We start from the raw sequence: 21,689 nt of genomic DNA on the forward strand, positions 1-21,689 counted from the left end.
TGTAATTCATTCTTCACATGAAAATTTGGAGAAAGTGAAGAAAGTCAGACAGAGAGAATTTTTTTCATCCTTCTCAAGAAGCTTTGTAAGTTGGAAGTGCTGATTTATTCCCAGGATGGCAGAATCAAGCAAGGTGGCAACCATCACCAGGTAGGCACAGATAAAGGCTGAGATGAAGGGATTCCTTCTGGAATCTAAGATGGTGTTCAGGTGGAAGGAGAGCAGTGATACAAATTTAGGAATGTTCAACATGGCTGCCTTCAAAATCAGGATGTTTGGGACATGTTGACGTGTTTTTTATGACTACATCGAACACAGAATAAAGTTGCCTAACGGTCACTTCACTCTCTCTTGATCAAAGTGCGATTGCATGCTAAGATTGCAAGAAGTTCAAACAATCGACTCCAAGGTTACTTTATGCTATGGACGTGACTCAGTTGGCTGATGTGATTGCTGGTAATCCAAGGGGCCTTACGTTTGCATCATTCTTTCACTTCTTTGTTGTGTTTGGAACTCCATCATCGGATATGGCAATTCTGCGATGCTGCTGCTTGAAACCATGCAAGTTTTGAAAAAATAACTTAAGTGGACACCATCAGCGAACAATGTTTCACTATTATTTTCTCAAAAACTTATCGCAACAATTTCATACAAAGCTCCCTCCCTACAAATGAGGGGGGTCACCCCTTTATATAGGCCTTGGGCCATGATTACATGCAAACCCTAATTAGGGTTTTCCCTAAAAGATTCTCCACTCAAGATGCAACAAGGTGGGAATCAACAATAAATACCCCATAAAGCCCATATACAATTAATTACAAAAGTACCCAAAATAGCATCCATTGTGCATTAAATGCACCACCTCTTTCAAATTCGCCCAACATGCGATTCATCCATGCAAAAATCATCCCATTATGTCATAAATGCCTCATCATTTCCACATGCGGCGGCTGCATGCAAAAAGAATCTGCCATAAATTCAACATGCAATGACCAGGTGCCATTTGGTCAAATATTTCGGCAATGAATGCGCCACCATACTGCCATGCGTTCAATAGATCCTTGCCATGCAAGTGCACCCTGCCGTCGTATATCTGCTCCTGCACATCTTGAATTGTTGGAGAGAAATTTTGATTTAGGAAGAATTTTCTTGAAGTCTCTTCAACTTTCCTTGCTTGAAGAAGGTTTTTCATCAATTCTGCACATTTCCTATTTTTTAGGAAAATTTCCAAATTAGGGTTCCACGGTCTAGGAGAGAAAATTCTCCTACGAATCCAAATCTGTAAATTTTTTGAAATTTGGATGTGATTTGATGCCCGAGAATGGATTTTTAAAACTTCTCCTGGGGGAAATTTCTTGTTCAGTTCATCCCTGATTCCTTCCTTGCCAAGAAATTGTTTTTCCACCTTCAATTCATCTTGGCGTGGAATTCATGTTGTGAAGGATGTAGTACCCCTACCCTAATCAGATTCTAATTTGGGTTTGACCTTGGTTAGTTTATCATGTTATAATGTTATAGTCAAACGTTTTGATTATTATGCGTACCGGTTAATGTGGTTTTCGCATCAATTTGTAGGTAAGCTTATTAGTTCTCCTGATTCGTGTTATTAATCTCGGGCTAACACTTTTATTAAATATATATATATATGTATGCATGTGTGATTCATGGTTGCAGGAGATTGCAGGTACAATACCGCATGAGTGCGAGGTTCGCCTCCACCTGGATTCGCAGGTTTGAGTGTTCCTCATTGGCCCTTAGATTTTGGATTAGGTGGTCGTAAGACCCTTGTTTGACCATAGGTGTGCTCAAGTGAGCGTCGTCAGTCATCGTTTGTATTCCCTTTGGGTGGGTATGCAGGTCGTCTGTCTGCTTGGCGTTCTTGGGTTGCGTGTTTTGTGTGTGGTTAAATTGAGTAATTAATCCTTAATGTTTAATTTGATTTAATGTGTGTTTACGCATTAGAAATTAAGGGACTAAATTAAATAGGTTCCCTTTATGCGATTAATCGTTAATTAGAATTGCTCAATGCAAGTTGGTAGCAAGTGCAATTAAATGGATAATTTTAAATGATAAATATTTGCAGTTATGCTTTTTGAAAAGAAAGATTAAATTTAATTGAAATAGAAATGATTTAATCTCTTTGGTTTTTAAAAAAAAAAATAGAAAGGTTGATTTCAATTATTTAAGAAAATCAATTTTAATTAGAAAAACAAGTTTAATATATATATATATTTGATATAGTTTAAAAGAATGAATTTGGGGATTTTATTTTAATTAAAAAAAATATTTTATCCTCATTAATATTTCGGAATATAAAGGTTAATTTTGTTAAAATTGAGAAAATTAGAAATTAAATGAGAAAGAGGCATTTTGATTTTTTTAAAATTAGAAATAAATGGTGTAAAAGTATTTTTATTTTAGAAATGAGATTTTTGGTCAAAAACTTTGCCATTTTAACCTAGGGTTGGAAAAATATTTTGGGGGAAATGATTTTTGGAAAAATATGGCCGGGAGACTTTTTGGAATATGTTTCTGGAGAAATTTTTTTTGGGAAAATATTTTGGAGAAGGATTTCTTGAGCTACAACTTGGGCTCTCCTTCAAATCTCTTCCGGGATTGCGTATGGAGGTAGGATTTCTTTTATTTGTCTTCTTTGTTGCCAAAGAAATTTACTGTTTGGTTTGAAAGAAATGTGTTTGTTGTTAAAAAAAAACTTCTTTCAGATTGATTTCTAGGTTGTATTTTGGTTTGGGATTTTAAAACTATGCATATTAGCGTGTGCTTTTGCAAAATTGGTTGAATCATCTGTGAGAAACGATTCATTTTGCCCAAATATGATATTTTGTTGAAGAAATTTGCTCATGGGTCTGGTTATTCATCAAATTTTTGAACATTATTTAACCTGTGACTTTGAAAAAAATTATTTTAGTTTCTGGGTGAGACTGTGAATTAAATCCAAATTGGGTTTTTTTTTTGGTTCATTGAAAATATAAAACGAGTTTTAATTTTTTTTATTTTGGGTGGATTTTGGGTTGGAGGGCGGAAGAGCCGAGGCTCAACTCGCGCCCCTCCTCCCCGTGGGTTCGCAGCAATGTGGCCGCAGAAGCCTGTGACCACAATGTGGCCGCAGAACCTGTGTCCACATTGTGGCCGCAGGGGTTGCGGGTGGGCTTCCACCACTCCCGTGATGGGAGGTGGGCCCCGCAATGGAAGGTTTTTTTATTTTTTTATTTAATTTATTATAATTTAAATAAATATTTAGTGTTATAATTTTGGTTATTAAAACTTTTTAATATTTTTTTTACTTAAAAAGTTTTAATAGTACATTTTGTTTTATTATTAATTATTAATTAAGTATATATATTTATTAATTGTGGATTGATATATATATATATATATTAATTAATAATTAATTTGTAAATTTAATATCAATTATTAATTAGTAAATATTTTATTAATTGTGGATTAATACATATGTATTAATTAATAATAAGTTTGTATTTTGTTAAATACACGCAAGGAAGTATCATTAGATTTGGAAAATGATCATCGATTTTATTTCCCTTAAATTGTATGTTTCCATGTTTGGAAAGTGTATATCTGTGTTGTAAAAGATGAAATTAGATTATTGTTTTCGATCAAAGGTGGAAATGATGTTTTATTTGGAAAAAGTTCAAACAATCGACTCCAAGGTTCCTTTATGCTACAGACGTGACTCAGTTAGCTGATGTGATTGTTGGTAATCCAAGGGGCCTTACATTTGCATCATTCTTTCACTTCTTTGTTGTGGTTGGAACTCCATCATCGGACATGACAATTCTGTGATGTTGCTGCTTCGAATGGACTAAAATGAACTGAAAATAAAGGGGAAAGGGTTCAGAAGGATCTAAATCTATTCCTAAGGGCCATGATATCAACAGTTAATGCTTTGGTGGACAAATTCCAAACAAACCAAGCTTTGCTTCGCCAAGATAAACTAAAACTCTGTAAGAACCGGTGCAATCTTCTGAGGATGTTGAAGAATTTTCATATTGAGAAAGTGTATTTGAATACCCCACACGATGCAATCCAAGCGACCATTCACAATCGAACTTAGCACAAATTTGGGGGTTCAGGCTAACTTTACATTGCAACTTACAATCGGCAAGATGCAAAAAGTATGAACCATGTAAATTCATTAAACACCATTACATTCTCCATTGAAATCCAAGCACTTAATTTAACAACTGAGAAAATAAAATTCTACTCTAAGTGAGGAAGGTGAAACCATGCAAGTTTTGAAAAAATAACTGAAGTGGACACCATCAGAGAACAATGTTTCACTCTTATTTTCTCAAAAACTTATTGCAACAATTTCATACAAAGCTCCCTCCTTACAAATGGGGGGGTCACCCCTTTATATAGGCCTTAGGCCATGATTACATGCAAACCCTAATTAGGGTTCTCCCTAAAAGATTCTCCACTCAAGATGCAACAAGGTGGGAATCAACAATAAATACCCCATAAAGTCCATATACAATTAATTACAAAAGTACCCAAAATAGCATCCATTGCGCATTAAATGCACCACCTCTTTCAAATTCGCCCAACATGCGTTGAATATTCATCCATGCAAAAATCACCCCATTGTCATGAATGCCTCATCATTTCCACATGCGGCGGCTGCATGCAAAAAGAATCTGCCATAAATTCAACATGCAATGATTGGGTCGCCATTTGGTCAAATATTCCGGCAATGAATGCGCCACCATACTACCATGCGTTCAATAGATCCTCGCCATGCAAGTGGACCTTGCCGTCGTATATCCGCTCCTGCACATCTCGAATTGTTGGAGAGAGAAAATTTGATTTAGGGAGAATTTTCTTGAAGTCTCTTCAACTTTCCTTGCTTGAAGAAGGTTTTTCATCAATTCTGCACATTTCATATTTTTTAGGAAAATTTCCAAATTAGGGTTCCACGGTCCAGGAGAGAAAATTCTCCTACGAATCCAAATCTGTAAAATTTTTGAAATTTGGATGTGATTTGATTCCCGAGAATGGATTTTTAAAAACTTCTCCTGGGGGAAATTTCTTGTTCAATTCATCCCTGATTCCTTCCTTGCCAAGAAATTGTTTTTCCACCTTCAATTCATCTCGGCGTGGAATTCATGTTGTGTAGGAATTCTCCTTTGAAAATAAATTTGTTCCTTACCCCCGAGGAAGGAAATTCTTCATGCCTTGGCCAATTTTCATGATTTCCAAGAACTATGTCGTAAAGGAAGGAATTTCCATCACTTAGTCAATTTTTCTTTTTCAGAAGTTCTTTTTATTGGGCGCAATTCTTTCTCGTGGAAGGATTTTTTTTGTGCTCTTTGAATTCATCACATTCGCAGGGAGCTTTTTGACCAATTTGCCACATTTCCTATTTTTTAGGAATTTTCCTAAAATTTAGGACCTGGGTCCAAGAGAGAGAGAATTATCTCACGAGTCCAAATTTGCAAAACTTTCTGGATTTTGATAAGATTTGGTGTCTAAAAATGGGGCGAGCCGAGGGGCCGCTCCCTCCATTGGGCTTGAAATTTCTCGAGGGGATTTTTTTACTTTTCATTCCTCCTTGACCCTTGGATTTTCCTGCCTTAGACAATTTTTCAAGTTTTCAAGCCTAAGCATGGAATTCACTCTTTTTCCATCTCTCCATGCACATCTCTTTTTGGCGCCCTTCCTTGTCTCATGGCGGAATTTCTTCATGTGGAGGAATTCATGATTTAGAGGACTTTCCTTCATTATCCCTCTTTAGCGCCCTCCTTGAGTGTTAGGCGGATTTTTGATGGTGAGGAGGAATTTGGCAATTTTGAGGATTTTCCTTGCTTCCCTTGGTTTTGCGCCCAACCCTCATCTAAGGCGCCATTTTGCATTGAACATGGAACTCCATCCACTTCACGAATTCCATGGACCTTCCATTTTGGTGCCCTATCACTTTCCAAGGCGCAATTTTGACTAAGGGAAGGAATTCATTGATTTGCTATGAATTCCAAGACTCATTGAATTTAGTGCCCTTCATCACCCTAGGGCGGCATTTTGCATGTGCCATGGAATATTGTGGTTTTTTTAATCCTCCATGGCTCCTCCAGTTTGGCGCCCTCTTGAGTGTTTGGGCGGCATTCTTGCTCGAGGAAGGGATTTGATGTTTTCTACCAATTCAGGACATGTATATATATGAAATATAACATTTAAGTATAAGAAAGGAATCTTTCCTTTCTTATACTTTAAGTTATATTTCATATATATTGGTAGGATGTTTGAGAGTGGTTTTAGGTCCCTAGGAATCATAATGCAAATTCTGGATTCTGGAAGATCTTTCAAATTTTCAAACTTAGTCAAATTTTAGGCCATTTTCGGATCAGGATGACATTGGTGGATTGATGTGAATTTCTAGACTTGGATGATTTTGTATGCTTTCCTCTTCTAGAATAGGAGTTCCATACTTAACCCTTTTTTTTATCCAACTTGTCTGCCTTCTGACTCTTCCGGATTTAGAAATGATCTTCAGGAATGTTCAGTCTTCAGAGTCTTCAGGGATGTTCAGTTTTCAGTGTTTTCCTGTGAGGAACCTGCCAAAAAGAGATTTTCCCAAATAGTAAGTGTTTCAAAATGTCAAGGTTTGGGCAAAATAGGTTAGGAAAGCACTTACTAAAAATAGAAACTTGCTAAAAGTAGAAATTACTAAAAATAGTAAGTTTGATTTTTGGCAAAATTAGACCAATCCAGGGGAGGCATTGAAACTTACTAAAAATAGACTTACTAAAAATAGTAAGTGCTAAGAATTCGCTCAAACGAGCTGCAGACTTGATCAAACTGACCCCCAAACACTTGCAAAGTAGAGAGACTGATGAGACTGCTGCGAAAAGACCCCAAAAATGCAAGCCAAAAGACCAAGAGGGCCTAAAAAGTAGGGGGGTCCCCATTTGCAATGGAGTGATGTGTGAAAACGTCACAGCAGGACAGCAGGACACAGTCCATCTCCTACCACTGCTAGGATTGTCAGAAGTGGAATTGTTGCGGCAATAGGATTTCCCCCTTATATTCAATGTCTAGACTTGATTCTGGAATGTGCAAAACACTACAATTCCGAAAGGAGGACAATTTAAACATTAGGTGGCAAGCTGTTGGTCACCTTGACTCCGGAATCAATTGCTGAAGCCTTCAGAATTCCTTCACATCATTCGATGACTTACCAGACTATGAATTGAGCTTAGGCAATATATCATGCAGGTCTTGAGAGATGTGTAGAGACTATCAACAAGCATTGGTTGCAGAAACCTAGACCACACATCTCCAAAATGCCTAAGACGCTCACCATTTTCGAGTTCAAGCAGGAGTATGTGGACATGATAATGATGCTATGTAGGATAATGGGATGTTCACATACTATGAATTTTGAGCTGTGAATGTTTTTGTACATTGGCGAAATCATGAATGCCAATGGGTTGGTGTATTGGGCCAGACTAATCAGCCACTACATGCATGAGCAGCTGAAAGATTCAAAAGAAAAGAAGTCCCAATCCTTCTACATGAGCTCCTATGTAATTTACATGCTTGCAAGGATGGGAGGCTTTGATGGTCTGCCAGGAAAGGGAGTTATGGGCTGCGGACCGGCACAGCTGAAAGTTCATGAGAATTATCCTCAATTGCACCTCCACAATACTAATTCTTTCAAGATGGCGAATGACACTTTCGCCATGTACCTGACTAGATTCATGTAGAATGAGCTCCACACGAGAGTGTCACCACAGGCTAGGGCATTAGTTCAGAAATTTGGAGCCACGTTCCTGCAATTTCCAAAGTTCACATATATCAGGACACGAGGTTTCAATTTCCAGCTGTATAAATTGCCACGGTATCCATCCGACAAACCGATACTGCTAGAACTTATGAGGCAATTGACAACTTATGATCAAATTTAGAAGAAGAAAAAGAAGTTGTTTATGAATTTCTAGTCGTCCTTGAGGAATATGTGGAAGTGTGCCCAAACCTGGCGACAACTGAGAATGCAACAAAAAAATTTGCATTTTACCGCTTGGAATATTACACCACGATGTCTCACTATGATCCATATCATAAGATTAGAATGGTTGCTAGAGTGAAGCTTTTACACAAGTTTCACCTAGAAGACTATTGGGTAGGTGCTAAGGATGACCTTGAGGTCAGGAAGAAAATGTTTTCTTGGCTGCCCCTTGACACAATCAGGATAGGTGAAGTAATGCAAGTGCTAGATCAAGTGAAGGAGGATTTGGACTTAGTGCAACCTGGATTTGAAAAGGTGAAAGATCAACCTATTCAGCTTCTAGATTGGTCAGAGCTCAAAATTGATGATCTGGACATTTTGGCCAGACCCGTATTGAAATTCACCAAACATTGGGTGGATCGGCATATTAAGAGGTTGAGAGAAGGAAATGGCCACTTGACTTACCAGTTGATGGGGAGTTTGGATTCCCACAGTGAAGCTACGAGAGGATCTTCACAAGCCCAAGGTGAAGAAGGAGAAGTTCAACAAAGGGAGGCTGATCTTGGAAAAGGAAGGAATGTTCTAAAGAAACCACGAATAGTGAAAAGGAAGAATGCTCAGCAAGATGTCCCTCAGGTTGAACCTGCGTTGAAGAGAACGAGAGTAGAAGGAATGCAATCACCAGCTAGCTCTTCCAGTGTACAGGAGGTGGAAATGTTCACACAGGAAGTCGTGTTAATCCACCGCAAGACAATCTTCCTAACATTGCTCTAGCGCAAGATGTTCTCAGCGCCAGTGCTTCACATAGGCCCGATCAGCCAGGAGATTAGAGACAGGAAATCCCTCCCCATTAGGAAGAACTCCACTAGGATAGTTTCATAGAAACAATCCTTGGAGAAATGGAGGAAACATCACAGGAGCCCGCACACATGGAGATTCAGAATCCATTGATAGTTGCTCCAGATTGGCTAAGGGACAAGCTGAGGAAGGAACCAGAGAAAGAAATTGATCTGGCACAAGAATTAGAGGAACTCTTGAAGAGGATGGATCAGCTAGCAGAGAAGAAGGCTGCCTGAAAATTTTCCAAAGTCACGAGGAATGAGTCTGGATCCATGACTCTACATTTGGCCGAGCTCGTGGCAGATAAAGACAAGAATGAAATTGCGCCAAGTGACTTCGTAATCAGATAAATTGACTTGGGGCGTGCTTCCCCGACGTAGGTTGTGGAATATTTTGAAGGGTCTTCTTTGGCAATGAAGGAACAAATGCAAAAACTAAAGGCAAAATGCGGCTAAAGAGAGAAAATCATGCCTTATGCAACTATGTCAGAAGTTTTAAACAGCTACTCAGAGAGGCTGACCCTTCATTCATTCCTCCTTCTTCCCTTCCTCAAGAAGACATTAACGAAGCTGAAATAGTTAGGAAGATAGCTCATGATGCCAAAGAATGGGTAGAAGATGTCTTTGCCTTAATCGGAAAATTCATTGAAGATTTGGCTCATCTTTACTCTTCTGAACAAAGTGGAAACAACAGAGGGTCTATGGGAGGACGTGCACATCTATCAGGACCTCACCATTCCACGACCTAGGGCTTTGATGAGGATTTTGAAGCAAACATTGATTGATGGGAAAGTCATCCAAGAGAACGAAATCTACGACTTCCCAAGGTGGTTTTGTGCCATTTGCTCTGGAAAGATCATTTTTGAAAGGTGTAGCGTGGAGTCTTTAGCTCTAAAAGACTCAATTAGAAGGGTGCAAGAAGAGATTGTCGGCGCCATCGAAGCATTGTTCGCAAGGCAACTGAATGAAAATGGAGTGACAGTTAATTCTTTGAGGACTCAGCTGCATGAATGCTTCTTCGTTGGATCATTTTCCAAACAACACTTTGAAAAGGTTTCTTCATTCTCCAGCATCATGAAGAAGACATAGGAAAAGGTGATAGAGTGGGAGAACTTTTTCTCCAAAGGCGAAGAGGAAGTCACATTGCTGGAGTATCAGATTGAGAGTGCGCTAAGTGTCGTAGTGGGAGAGTTGGAAGTCGTCATCTCCAAGTTCATAACGTATGCAATCAATGAACCTGGCAATGGTCGTCCATTCCTAGACAAGAATCTTTTAATAGAGTAGTGACAACACATTTATTGCTAGAATAATTTGACCAAGTGGTGGACTGGTCAATGCATGGCAGATTTATGATGCATCTTTTGCATGTAGCCGCCATATTTATGGTTGTATGATGGATTCCCTTTGCATGTCGCCGTCGCATGTAATGGTGGGCATTTATGAGCAATTTGCATGGAGAATATTCATTGCATAGGGGGTCAAACTTGATGTAAGTGGTCCATTTAATGCACAAATGGATGCCATTTCGGGCATGTTTGAATTGATTGTATATGGGTTTCATGGGCATTAATTGCTGATTCCCACCTTGTTGTATCATCATGTGTGGGGAATCTTTTGGGTGAAACCCTAATTAGGGTTTGCATGTCCTTGTGGTTTGAGACCTATATAAAGGGGTGACCCCCCTCATTTGTAAATGAGAGATTGTTTTATGAGATTGTTGCAGCGAGATTGTTGAAGTAGCAAACTTAATGCATTGTTCAATTTGATGGTGTGTTCTTGTTCTATGTTATTAGATGAACGGGATTTGATAGGATTGCTCGTTGTAAAAATTTGAGCTCATACCTTTGGTTTGCAGCTGATTGTTGCCTACTGTGTAAGGTTATTCTGAGCCTATTTTATGTGTGAACTTAACTCCGATTATCGGATGGATGTTGTTTGAATTGATGTCATTCATTGATGATTTGAAAAATTTATTTCACAATCCCTGAAGATTGCATTGCCTTCATGTAGTTGTGCTATGCTGGCAAAGCGAAGCGTGGTTTGATTTTGCACGAGTGATCCTGTCTCTTTGTTCATAGGATTGGATTAGATTTAGCGTAGTTCTCAACCCCTCCCTCTTTACTTTCTGCATATTTTATCCAAAATCCAAAAGAAGAGAACTTTTATTGCAAATCATTCACGAAGTTGTCCTTGAACCCACAAATTCGTTAGAATGTTCTTTAAAAATACATAGGCCCCTTGGATTTCTAGTGAAACACATCCGCCGGCTGAGTCACGTTCATTGCACGAAGGAACCTTGGAGTTAGCCGTTTGATCTTATCGCAATCTTAGCATATGATTTAATTTTGTTCAAGAGAGAGTAAGGTGACCATTGGTAACTGTATTCTGTGTTAGACGTCACAAAAAACACATCAACAAGACCCCTTTCCAAATGATGGCTGACCCCTTTATAATTCTTTTTTCACAAGAGGTGGACTTCAAACAATGATGGCTGACCCCTTTATAATAAATTTTCCTCTTCCTCAAGTGGGCCACTTGAGTTTAGGAGAAAATAAGATTTTAATAAAATCACTTTTTAACTTTATTCTCTCCAAATAAAGTCACTTAAGTCTTTATTTAAATATTTTATATTTTAAGTCACTTTATTTTTTATAATATCATTTTATAACAAAAAGTGACTTATTTTATAATATTACTTTAGGAGCTCAAATAATATTATTTATTTCTCCTTGTCCAAAAATATGTCCAGCTGCAACATAACATTCCCTAACCATTTGAATTAGCCTATGGGAATGGCTAATAGGCTAATCAAATTCACATCTGGTGATCACTCCGGAGACGGGGACATGACATTATTTCTATGGGCTAGGCTTTCAGATGTTTATGTGAATTTTAGAATTCTCACAAGAAAACCCCTAGTTTATAAAATAATGCCAAAATCTCTGAAAACAACTTTATGCAACTCCACTTTTCAAATTTGACAACCATAGTGAAGAGAGAACCACAAATTTCTAGAGAAATGGCATAAAAGCTCACCTGACTAATAGCAACAAACCCTGTCATTTGTACTAACTCCAAAAACCTTGCTTTGGAAACAACAATGGCAAAATTGTAGTTTTAGAATATATTTAGTTGTTTTAGAATATATTTAGTTGCTCTTAGCTTGAGTAGACATCACTCATAGAATTTGTTCTTTTTAAATGCAAAGCTAGGGTAGAATCAAATGATTTAGCAAAGGGTAGATGCCACTGACATGCTGCGATAGTGGCATATTAATGGCGTGTTTTAGTTTGCATTAACCAACTTTGAAACCAACTTTGAAACAAGACCATTTATTAGTTTGGAAAGAGTAAATTAATCTATTTGAAACAACTTTCAAACCAGACCACTAATTAGTTTGGAAAGAGCAAATGGGAACATTGATATCATACTTCAACTATTAAGACATAACCCCCTCTTGACACTTGTCATTGTAAGTGGTGGATGCATTGCAATTTGAAATTACACTTTTCATTAGTTGGTAGTAGCAACTTGTCCTTTTAGTTGGTAACATTTGTGAGTGTGATAGGTAAGTTGCTTGAAATTTGGTTATCAATCCACTTCAAGCAAGTGGCCACTTGTCCATATAGCCATGGTGGAACCAACATGTGACACTTTGTGAAGGTATGGCACATCAATTAGTGGGAACTTTGCTGAGAAAAGCACATGTTGATTTGAAGACATCATGCAATGTAATGAGAAGTGAACACATCATAATGCTCATTTGGAAGTATTATGTAGAAATGGCTAGTACGTGGTTTGACCATGTGGGCAAGACATGGAGCTGAGTGTATACACGTGGCATGTGAATAATATGACACATGAGAACATGTGCTGAAAGAATGTTGATTGTGTATACACGAGTGGAAATCCAAAACAAAGTGATAGGTGGGGTCCATACAAGGTTCACTGCATATCAACAAGAGAGCATTTAGTGAGGAACATGCTCACTAATGCATAAGGTCAATGCAATGCAATAAAATGCTTCTATGTGTCATGCATTGTGCTTTTCAGAGATGCGGGGCCAGCAAATTGGTTATTAAGGATTGTGTATGCATATGAAAATGTCATGACCCGACGATGACGTAATAATATTCACTATTTTAAATAAATGAATTTCAGAAAATCTTAATCCATAGGACTTCACAATTTTATAAAATAACAGCCTGTTAAACTTCCGCTCCCTTAATTAGCAAACTGGAAATTAGACATCTTCCAAGGATGGGATAGGAGCAAGTAAAGAACTGCAAGAGACTTTGAATTAATACCTTTGCACTTGAATGTTCAAATGCTTCTCATATAATCAGTGAATAGTTTAGAGGGATTAAAGCAAATTAACAAGTGTCTAAACAGCAATCCTTGGAAGAGGCACGTGACAGTTATGAAAGGACATAGCCTCGGGGACAGTTGTGCACATGGAAGAGGACATGAATCTTCATTGCAATTGAAGAGGTATATAAGGCAAGTCAATGTTGGCATCAAAAGGTATTGAAGGAGAACAAGAAAAGCAATTGAATAAGAACAACCTTATTTGTGATCTGCACTAATTTGAAAGGAAACAAGTTAGATAAATCATAAAAGCATCAATCCCATAGAGCAATCTGGTATACTAATCCTCTTTGTGGTATGCAGCAATGGTAATGTTTTTATACATAATTATCACATTTCAATATATGCAATAGTATGTATGCAGCATATTAATGTATTTGTTACATAATCTCTCATATATTAGATACAGGCAATAATATGTAATATCTATTCTATTGCTGCAATCAATTGTAACAAGGTTAGTAAGGGAGCACAAGAAGAGAGTGCAGAGACAAAACCTCCTTCTAAGTAGACCACCCCTTGTTGGATGTCGAATGTGCCTGTCACTTGGGGCCAAGGGATGCAAATTCATGCTCTTGGGCTTAGATGAGATGTTTTGGGTGTCCTATTGTGACTTCTTCTCCAACCTATGCTTTGATTGATTGTGGACATACTTGTATGTGGGTTAATGAAGTAGCACAAATAGGGAAGGCAAAATTGGGCTCCTCCACTAAGTAGACCATGTAATGTCCCCTCTTTGAAATAGGATTTAATAATATATAATAATAATAAAATTAAAATACAAAGAATAATAATAACATGAATTAAAACGTAAGATTAAATATAATTAAAATTTAACTAAGTTAATGAATGGTCAAAAGGCATGAAATGAAAAGTTTTGAATCCCTTGAACATGAGATATAAAAGGGAAAAGAGAACCTCATTTGAGAGGGGAGATGGAGGAGAAAAGAAAGAGGGGAGATGGAGGAGAAAAGAAAGAAGGGAGCATGTGAATCAAGGAAGAGTCAATGGAAGAAGGATGGGGAAATAAATAAGGAAGTGACTCTTTCAAAGGAGGGCAGAAAGTATGAAAGGTTGTGACGCTTTCGAAGGGTGGTGATTGTGAAAGGTTGGCTATTTTGAAGGGTAGACTCTTTTGAAGAGGTGTAACTTCTTCCTCACAATGGAAGATATAAAGGGAAGAAATTCTCATTCGAGGAGGGGAGGAAAAGAGAACAATTGGGAAAGAATATATTATTTTAAAAGGTAGCAATGAAGGGTGGTGACTGTTGATGTGTTTTTTATGCACATGCAAACACATAATAAAATACCCAAAAGTTTCTTATCCTCTCTTGTACAAAATCTCTCAAATGCTGAAGATTAGCTTAAGGATCACTTTGAGAAGACTCCAAGGTTCATCAATGTAGGGTCACTACATGTGGATAAGCTCATTGGTTTGATGTGATTATGCTGGAATCACAAGGGGACTTACATTAGAATGCCTGAATGCTCGGTTTGCTAGAACTTAGATCATCTGATGTTACAATACGGTGATGCTTTTTGATCCTAAACTAACATGAATTGAAAAAAAGGGCAAAAGGAAAGGGTTGAGAGAGTCTATTCCAGAACCTAGAATGTAAGAATATAGATGAATGACTAGGTAGAATTCTACTGAGCGAGGTCTCACCATCAAACTGAACAATTTGACACAAGCTCAATGCAATCTTCTAAGGACGTTTCAAAGATGTTCGAATCAATACCATCAAACATTTATCATCGTTCAAGTTAATGCATAAGCAATGAGTGTAGAACGATTTGAAGTTAAGCTCATATCATTCTAGTTGACCACGCAAGGCTCACTTACAATCAGTAAGAGGCTAGTGGTCTAAACAAAACGGATTCCACACAAATACATTCAACAAATCCCTCCACTCAATTTAATCAACATGAAAGCAAATTGAGAAGCAAAGACCCTGCGAATTGTTGAAGTAACAAATCAAATTCACCATGACTTCAATAAAATCAATTGTTCTTTACAACAAGTTTGGCAACAGTCTTTGCCTTCTCCTACTCTAACTTGTATCCTAATCTAGCTATTCTTCTAAGCTATCTATTATTCTATTCTATTCACTATTAGCCAACTATTAACTATTAACCACCTATTAACCTTTACAAATGAAGAGTCTGAGCTTTATAGAGAGCTCATTTACAATAAATGGCCAGGATTGAATCTCCATCAATTGCCAAGATTTTACTATGAAAACCCTAATTAGGATTTGTTACAACAAACTCTCTTTAGCCAATGAGATAATTATATTCAGTGAGTGTGAACCAATAGATATCAGGGGTAGGTACATCAAAGTTTGTGCCATCATGTATGAACTTGATTCAATGCGTTGATGTGGACCTTCTCTGATTGGTGGAGGTAGTGACTGAGCTGCCACCTCAATCTTGTACTTGTAAGCTTGATTTGATTCATCATCATGAAGGGATGTTGAGAGATATCTCTTGATACTCAACATTATCCAACTTCAGGGATGATGATGATCTTCTAACTTTGATTAACTCTTCTGAAACTGCCTTCTCAAATGCCTTGATCATGAAAGTGCAAGATATAAATCTAAGTTTTGAAGTATTGATGAACTTCTGATGTCACTGTTGTATCTCTCCTTCAGAATTCCTCTTGTGATTCCCTTAATGTCGTTGATGTTATAAATCATGTCTTTTTGTAGGTGAATGCTTCTTGTATGATCTCCCTATTTCTTCCTTCATCCCCTGCAAAACAAACAAGCAAGTATCGAACATGCTTGATATATAGGTTTAATTAAAACATATAAAGAGGATTCACCATCATGAAGCAACACTTGAAGTTGCTTTTCGCTCGTGGAGAGGAGCTCTTGAAGTCTACTCCTAAGCCCTTGCTCATGAAGTTCGCCTTGCCTCTCATGAAGTTATCTTTTCAACTCAAAATGATTCTTTCCAATGATCAAATCTCTTTCAATGTAGTGGTCTTGTAGTCTTCACCCTCAATTAGGAACACATGAAGTAGAATTCACGTCGTAACTTTTACACTTGAAATTCGCCCTTGAAGCTTGGAACATGAGGTTCGCTTTCCTCTGTCCATTCATGAAGTTGACTCTTGCATGTTGAGTTTGTGAAGTTCAATATGAAATTTGTTCATACATGCTAATTCATGAAGTTGAGGTTTGCTCATGTAGGTTTGAAGATGAAGATTGCTCTAGATGGTGTGCACGTGAAACTTGTTTCAATCACCTTGCTCATTCATGAAATTTGCTCCCATCTTCTAAGTCATGAAGTTCACCTTTGTAAAAATTCGCTCCAAATCCTCAACTCTTGAAGTTGGCTCCAAACCTTGAACTCATGAAGTTCGCTCCAGTTTGTCAACTCATGAAGTGCGTTTTATGTGGAATTCGCTCTCGCTTTTCTACCTTGAATTGTGAAGTTCAGCTTTGTATGAAATCCTCTCCTCTTTCTTGATTCATGAAGTTCGCTCCCAACCTTGAAGTCATGAAGTTACTCCAAATGTGAAATTCGCTCCAATTCTCTAACTCACGAAGTGCATTTTGTATAAAGTTCGCTTCATTTTATTGATTCATGAAGTTCATTTGAATGGAATTCGCTCCTAACCATCAACTCATGAAGTAGACTTGTATGAACTTCGCTCCAAATGTCCCAAACATGAAATTCGCTCCAAGATGTCAACTCATGAAGTTGCAAAAAATTCGCTGCAATTGGCAACTCATGAAGTTGCAAATTTCATCCCAAGGGGTGTGCACATGAGCACATGATGTCTTATTTCAATCACATTGCTTGCTTGCTTGTTCCTTCCAAACATGAAATCCGCTCCAAAACTCTCAAACCTGAAATTCGCTCCAAAACTCTCCAACCTGAAGTTCGCTCCATCACTCCAACTCATGAAGTTGCTTCAAACATGAAATCTGCTCCAAAACTCACCAACTTGAAGTTCGTTCCATCACTCCAACTCATGAAGTTGCTTCAAACATGAAATCCGCTCCAAAACTCTCCAACCTGAAGTTCGCTCCAAACTATGACATCATGAAGTAAGGATTTTGCTCCAACTTGTGAAGTCATGAAGTAAGGATTTCGCTCCACTTTTGCAACTCATGAAGCTGATGAATTTCGCTCCACTCTTGCAACTCATGAAGTTGATGTTCAAATTTGCTTCATTCCTTTTATTCCCATCTTTACCTACGAAGGCTTGAAGATGTAATTTGCTCCAATCTCTCTATTCATGAATTTCGCTCCTAACCATCAACTCATGAATCAAGTTCGCTCCAAGGGGTGAAATCATGAAGTTCGCTCCAAAACATGAAGTCATGAAGCTCGCTTGGTATTGAATCCATTCAAAGCGATCATCCTTCATTTCTCTTTCAACTTCGCCCATGTAGGTTTGCTTGTGTATGCTCATTGAAGAAATTCGCTTCAAGGAGGTAAGTCATGAAGTTCGCTCCAAGATGCTAACTCCTGAAGTTCGCTTGTGAATGCTTGAACATGAAGTGAGTGATTCCAAATTTCCTTCACCTCCTTATCTTCCATTTCACTGTGAAGCTTTGAAGGGGAATTTCGCTCCAATACCCCAACTTATGAAGTTCGCTTGAGATCATCAACTCAGGAAGTTAGAAATTCACTCCAAAAGGTGAACTCATGAAGTGTGAATATTGCTCCACTTGCTCAAGTCATGAAGTATGAATTTCGCTTCAAATGGTGAACTCATGAAGCTTGCTCTTGAGTGTTTGATCATGAAGTAGGCAATTTCCCTCATCTTTCCATCTCCAACATGAAGAAATTTGCTCCAAATCTCTCAAGCATGAAGTTCCCTCCAAAAGTCTTACTCATGGAGTTCGCTCCAAGCAATGAAGTTATGAAGTTCGCTCCAATTCTTGAAGTCATGAAGTTCGCTTGAAAAGTGCAAGAAATTCGCCACAAGGAGTGTTCATGAAGTGAGTTTTTTTTTTAAGAGGAGCACTTGGAGTGACCTGCAAATTGACAATCCTTCCTTACTCATGATTGAACTCGTCATGCCTAAACTTTGCAAACCTACTACACACTTATGCAAAGACTATCCACTTGACTCCTAGCCATTTGACCATATACTCCCCTTCAAATGTAAAGGCTAATAGCGAAAGACCCAAACACTACCTAGAAAGCAGAAAAAAAGTGGGGGTCCTCATTTGCAATGGGGCGATGTGTGAATACCTCACAACAATGACCTAAGTCTTATGGAAGGTGGTAACCCTTTTACCAATGAAGTATAAAAGAGATCATTCCAATTATTCAATGATCACTTATCAATCATCATTCCAATCATTCAAATCAAGCATCAATCTATCAGCAAATCATTCTATCAAATCAGCATACATTCAATCATCATTCACCAATATATCAAACCAACCTTCATTACATTATCACTCACCAATCCCTCAAATCATACAATCAAAGGAATTCATTCAATCAATCAATTATTCATCAATCATTAACCATCAAAGGTTTCTAATTTTATATAGATATCAGACATTTCTCTCAGCAGTTTGACTTAACACTCTAGTTGGTATGAATTTCTGTGTTTAGTATAAAGTGTTGTAACTACATATTTTATTACCATAGTTGGACTACTCGGCGAGTTTTTACGACTTTGACTCGCTAGAAAAACTTGTCGAGTTAGTGAATAAAACTCACCCGCTAGTGAATAAAGGCAAAAAACGGCAAAAATGAGTTTCATTTCATCATTTTCTGGCTTGTATTTTGCTGAGAAGGGGAAAAACACACTCCCAAACACTTGCAAGCTGATTTCCATCGATTTTTTTTTTCAAGTCAGTCTCATTCTCTTCATTAGAATATATACATGAAATATAACATTTAAGTATAATTATACTTTAAGTTATATTTCATATATATATTGGCAGGATGTTTGAGAGTGGTTTCAAATCTCTAGGAGTTATAATGCAAATTCTAGGTTTGAGAAGATCTTTTAAATTTTCAGACTTAGTCAAATTTCAGTAATCAGTATGCTCCCATCAACATTCTTTCGCTCTCTCTATGTCACTCACTTTATCTGCCCCGAATTTTAGACCTATCTATCTCCCTATCACTATTCCTCTATCCCCCTCTCTACCACTCTCCATCTCACTCTCTCCTCTGTCCCCCATAATCAAGACCTATCTCTCTACCCCTCTCTTTCTCACCCTCAGACCCCTGTGAGGGGTGCTACCCTCAACCTAATTCTATTTTGTAGATGCTTGGTGGCAAAGTTGTGGTGGAAATACCCAAAATCTCAAAAAATTTGCCCTCATAATCTTATGTCAGCGTTGTAGTTCATCCAGTTGTGAGTGCAATTGGAGCTTGTTTGAGGCCATCCACACAAAGAAGATGAGCAAGCTAGCTCAAAAACTCCTCAATGACCTTGGCTGTGTGCAATATAATCTTTGGTTGCATATAAGGTAGAGGAAGCGCCAGTTGGTCCAATTGATTTGGATGATATAGATCCTTACAGTGATTGGACATCGTAGGAGCAACCTCCATTGTTTATAGAGGATGAGATCAATGATTTGGAGAGGCAAGCTACGGAGGAGGAGGGGGGTGGATTTGGTTTCACACAAGATGACATTGAGAAGGATGAGGAGTCATTGTTAGTGCCAGGTGCAGCTAGAGGCAGAGCTACATCCAAGATGGAGGACGAGCCACAACTTGAGCAAGTCATACCGAGCGAGGAGGCACAATCACGCCCACAACAGACTTCTAGGACTAGACCCTCTAGTTCTACCTCTCCCCTAGTTTTTACTAGAGTTGGGAAGAGGAAGATGTAATTGTATATATTTATTTACTTTTAGTTCTACAAAAACTATTTACTATTTTGTTTCCAGCCATCAACATTTCTCATGAGGATGGGATTTTGCACCCACTTTGCATTTAAATATATCTAGACTCAGCTTGTTTCTTTTATGTTCGCATTTATTGACTCATGGGATGCATCTTCTCATTGAATTTTGGGAAAAAATGCATTTCTAATTAAATTTAATCAATTTTTTTAAGTTACCGAGTTTTTTTTTCGAGCCTTGGCGAGTTTTTGGTTTTGGTGAGTAGTTCAACTATGGTTATTACTGTATACTTATAATTTATGGTGCAATGCTTTACGAATTGTATATAAATCAGTAAATAGAAATCTGATGAATTATATTCTGTTGTTGACTTATTGTATGACAAATATATTTCTACGTATGTTCTCAATGTCTAACAGTATATTTGCATATATTTTGGGTATTTCCAGCCATGATATAGAGAGAGAGAGGATTACATGTAGGGGAACGATGTTGGGGTCATCTTCTAGGTACGCCACCTTATGGTATAAGACCGGAGTGTCCCATGAGGCCAAAGGGGTACAAAGGGTGCTGCCTTTGGGCCTATAAGGGTGGACTTCCTGGGCACCCTATTGTAAAGAGTCCTCATACTTTCTATCTTGGTAAATAGATGCATTAATCATAAGGAATAGGATAATGGTGGCAAAGTTGAGGAAAACGGTGATGGGATACCTCACTAGGTATTCCACCTCATTTGGATGACATAGGCCACACAATGCCAAGGGGGATAAGGTTCGCCCTTGGGCCTAGGGTAGAGGGTCTTTGGGCCACCCCACTTAGTCATCCTATCCTATGCCCTTCTATGATTGAATTCTCTCAAGCATAATTCAATCTTGTTATTAGGACTATGCTTTATATATGCATGATTGGTGTTTTCTAATTAATAGATCTATTTAATAAATTATGATTGTGTATTTTCTAACCTGTAGGGTTTCAATCAAGTAATAGGAATTTCTAAACCCTACTTGACCTCAATTAGGGAAAAATTCAGGTACTAATAATATGGGGCCATTACAAACCACCCCATGCTAGATATCCAATGTGCTTGCCTCTTGGGGTCAAGGGGTGTAAAGTCATGCCCTTGGGCTTAGATGAGGGATGTTTTGGGCGCCCTATCGTGTTTCCTCATTCAACCCTCCAATATGGTTGATTACTATAGTTAAATACATTGCCTATTTATTTAGTTCCATATAATTTACTGTTATCACTAACAATCATTGATGCAATTATTTGTTGTTAAACCCTAACCCTAATAGAATATATTGGTCTTATGAATTACATTTCCTATGTTGGCTAACACTATTGCAGGTTTTACGCCAAATTCTATCAGCGAGTTGCCTCAAACTTGTGTTTTTAGGGCAAAAGGAAGAATCTTCCTAAGTGGGGACTTTACATAAAAGTGGATGGGCAATAGACAAATCAAATGTGCATCAATTGACAAATAACTTAGTGACAAGACACCATACTTAGGAAGACAACATGGAAAACAATGTCCAGTCATGTGAAAGGGCAAATGAGGATATAATTGGTAGAAGGTACTCGTTGATGTGAAAGAGCATTGTGATAGGGTTGGTTAATAATCATGGATAGGACATAAAAATGGTAACTTAAAAGGCCATGACT

General features: G+C 37.9%; 1 protein-coding gene across 1 annotated transcript in view; it reads left to right on the forward strand.

Annotated features, from left to right (window-relative positions):
- LOC131073108 (calcium uniporter protein 6, mitochondrial) overlaps positions 1–21,689 on the forward strand; it is a 54,173-nt gene that overhangs the window by 21,530 nt on the left and 10,954 nt on the right. The window lies entirely within an intron of this gene.

The sequence above is a fragment of the Cryptomeria japonica genome, chromosome 7 (genome assembly GCF_030272615.1).
Source record: "Cryptomeria japonica chromosome 7, Sugi_1.0, whole genome shotgun sequence".
Classification (NCBI taxonomy): domain Eukaryota; kingdom Viridiplantae; phylum Streptophyta; class Pinopsida; order Cupressales; family Cupressaceae; genus Cryptomeria; species Cryptomeria japonica.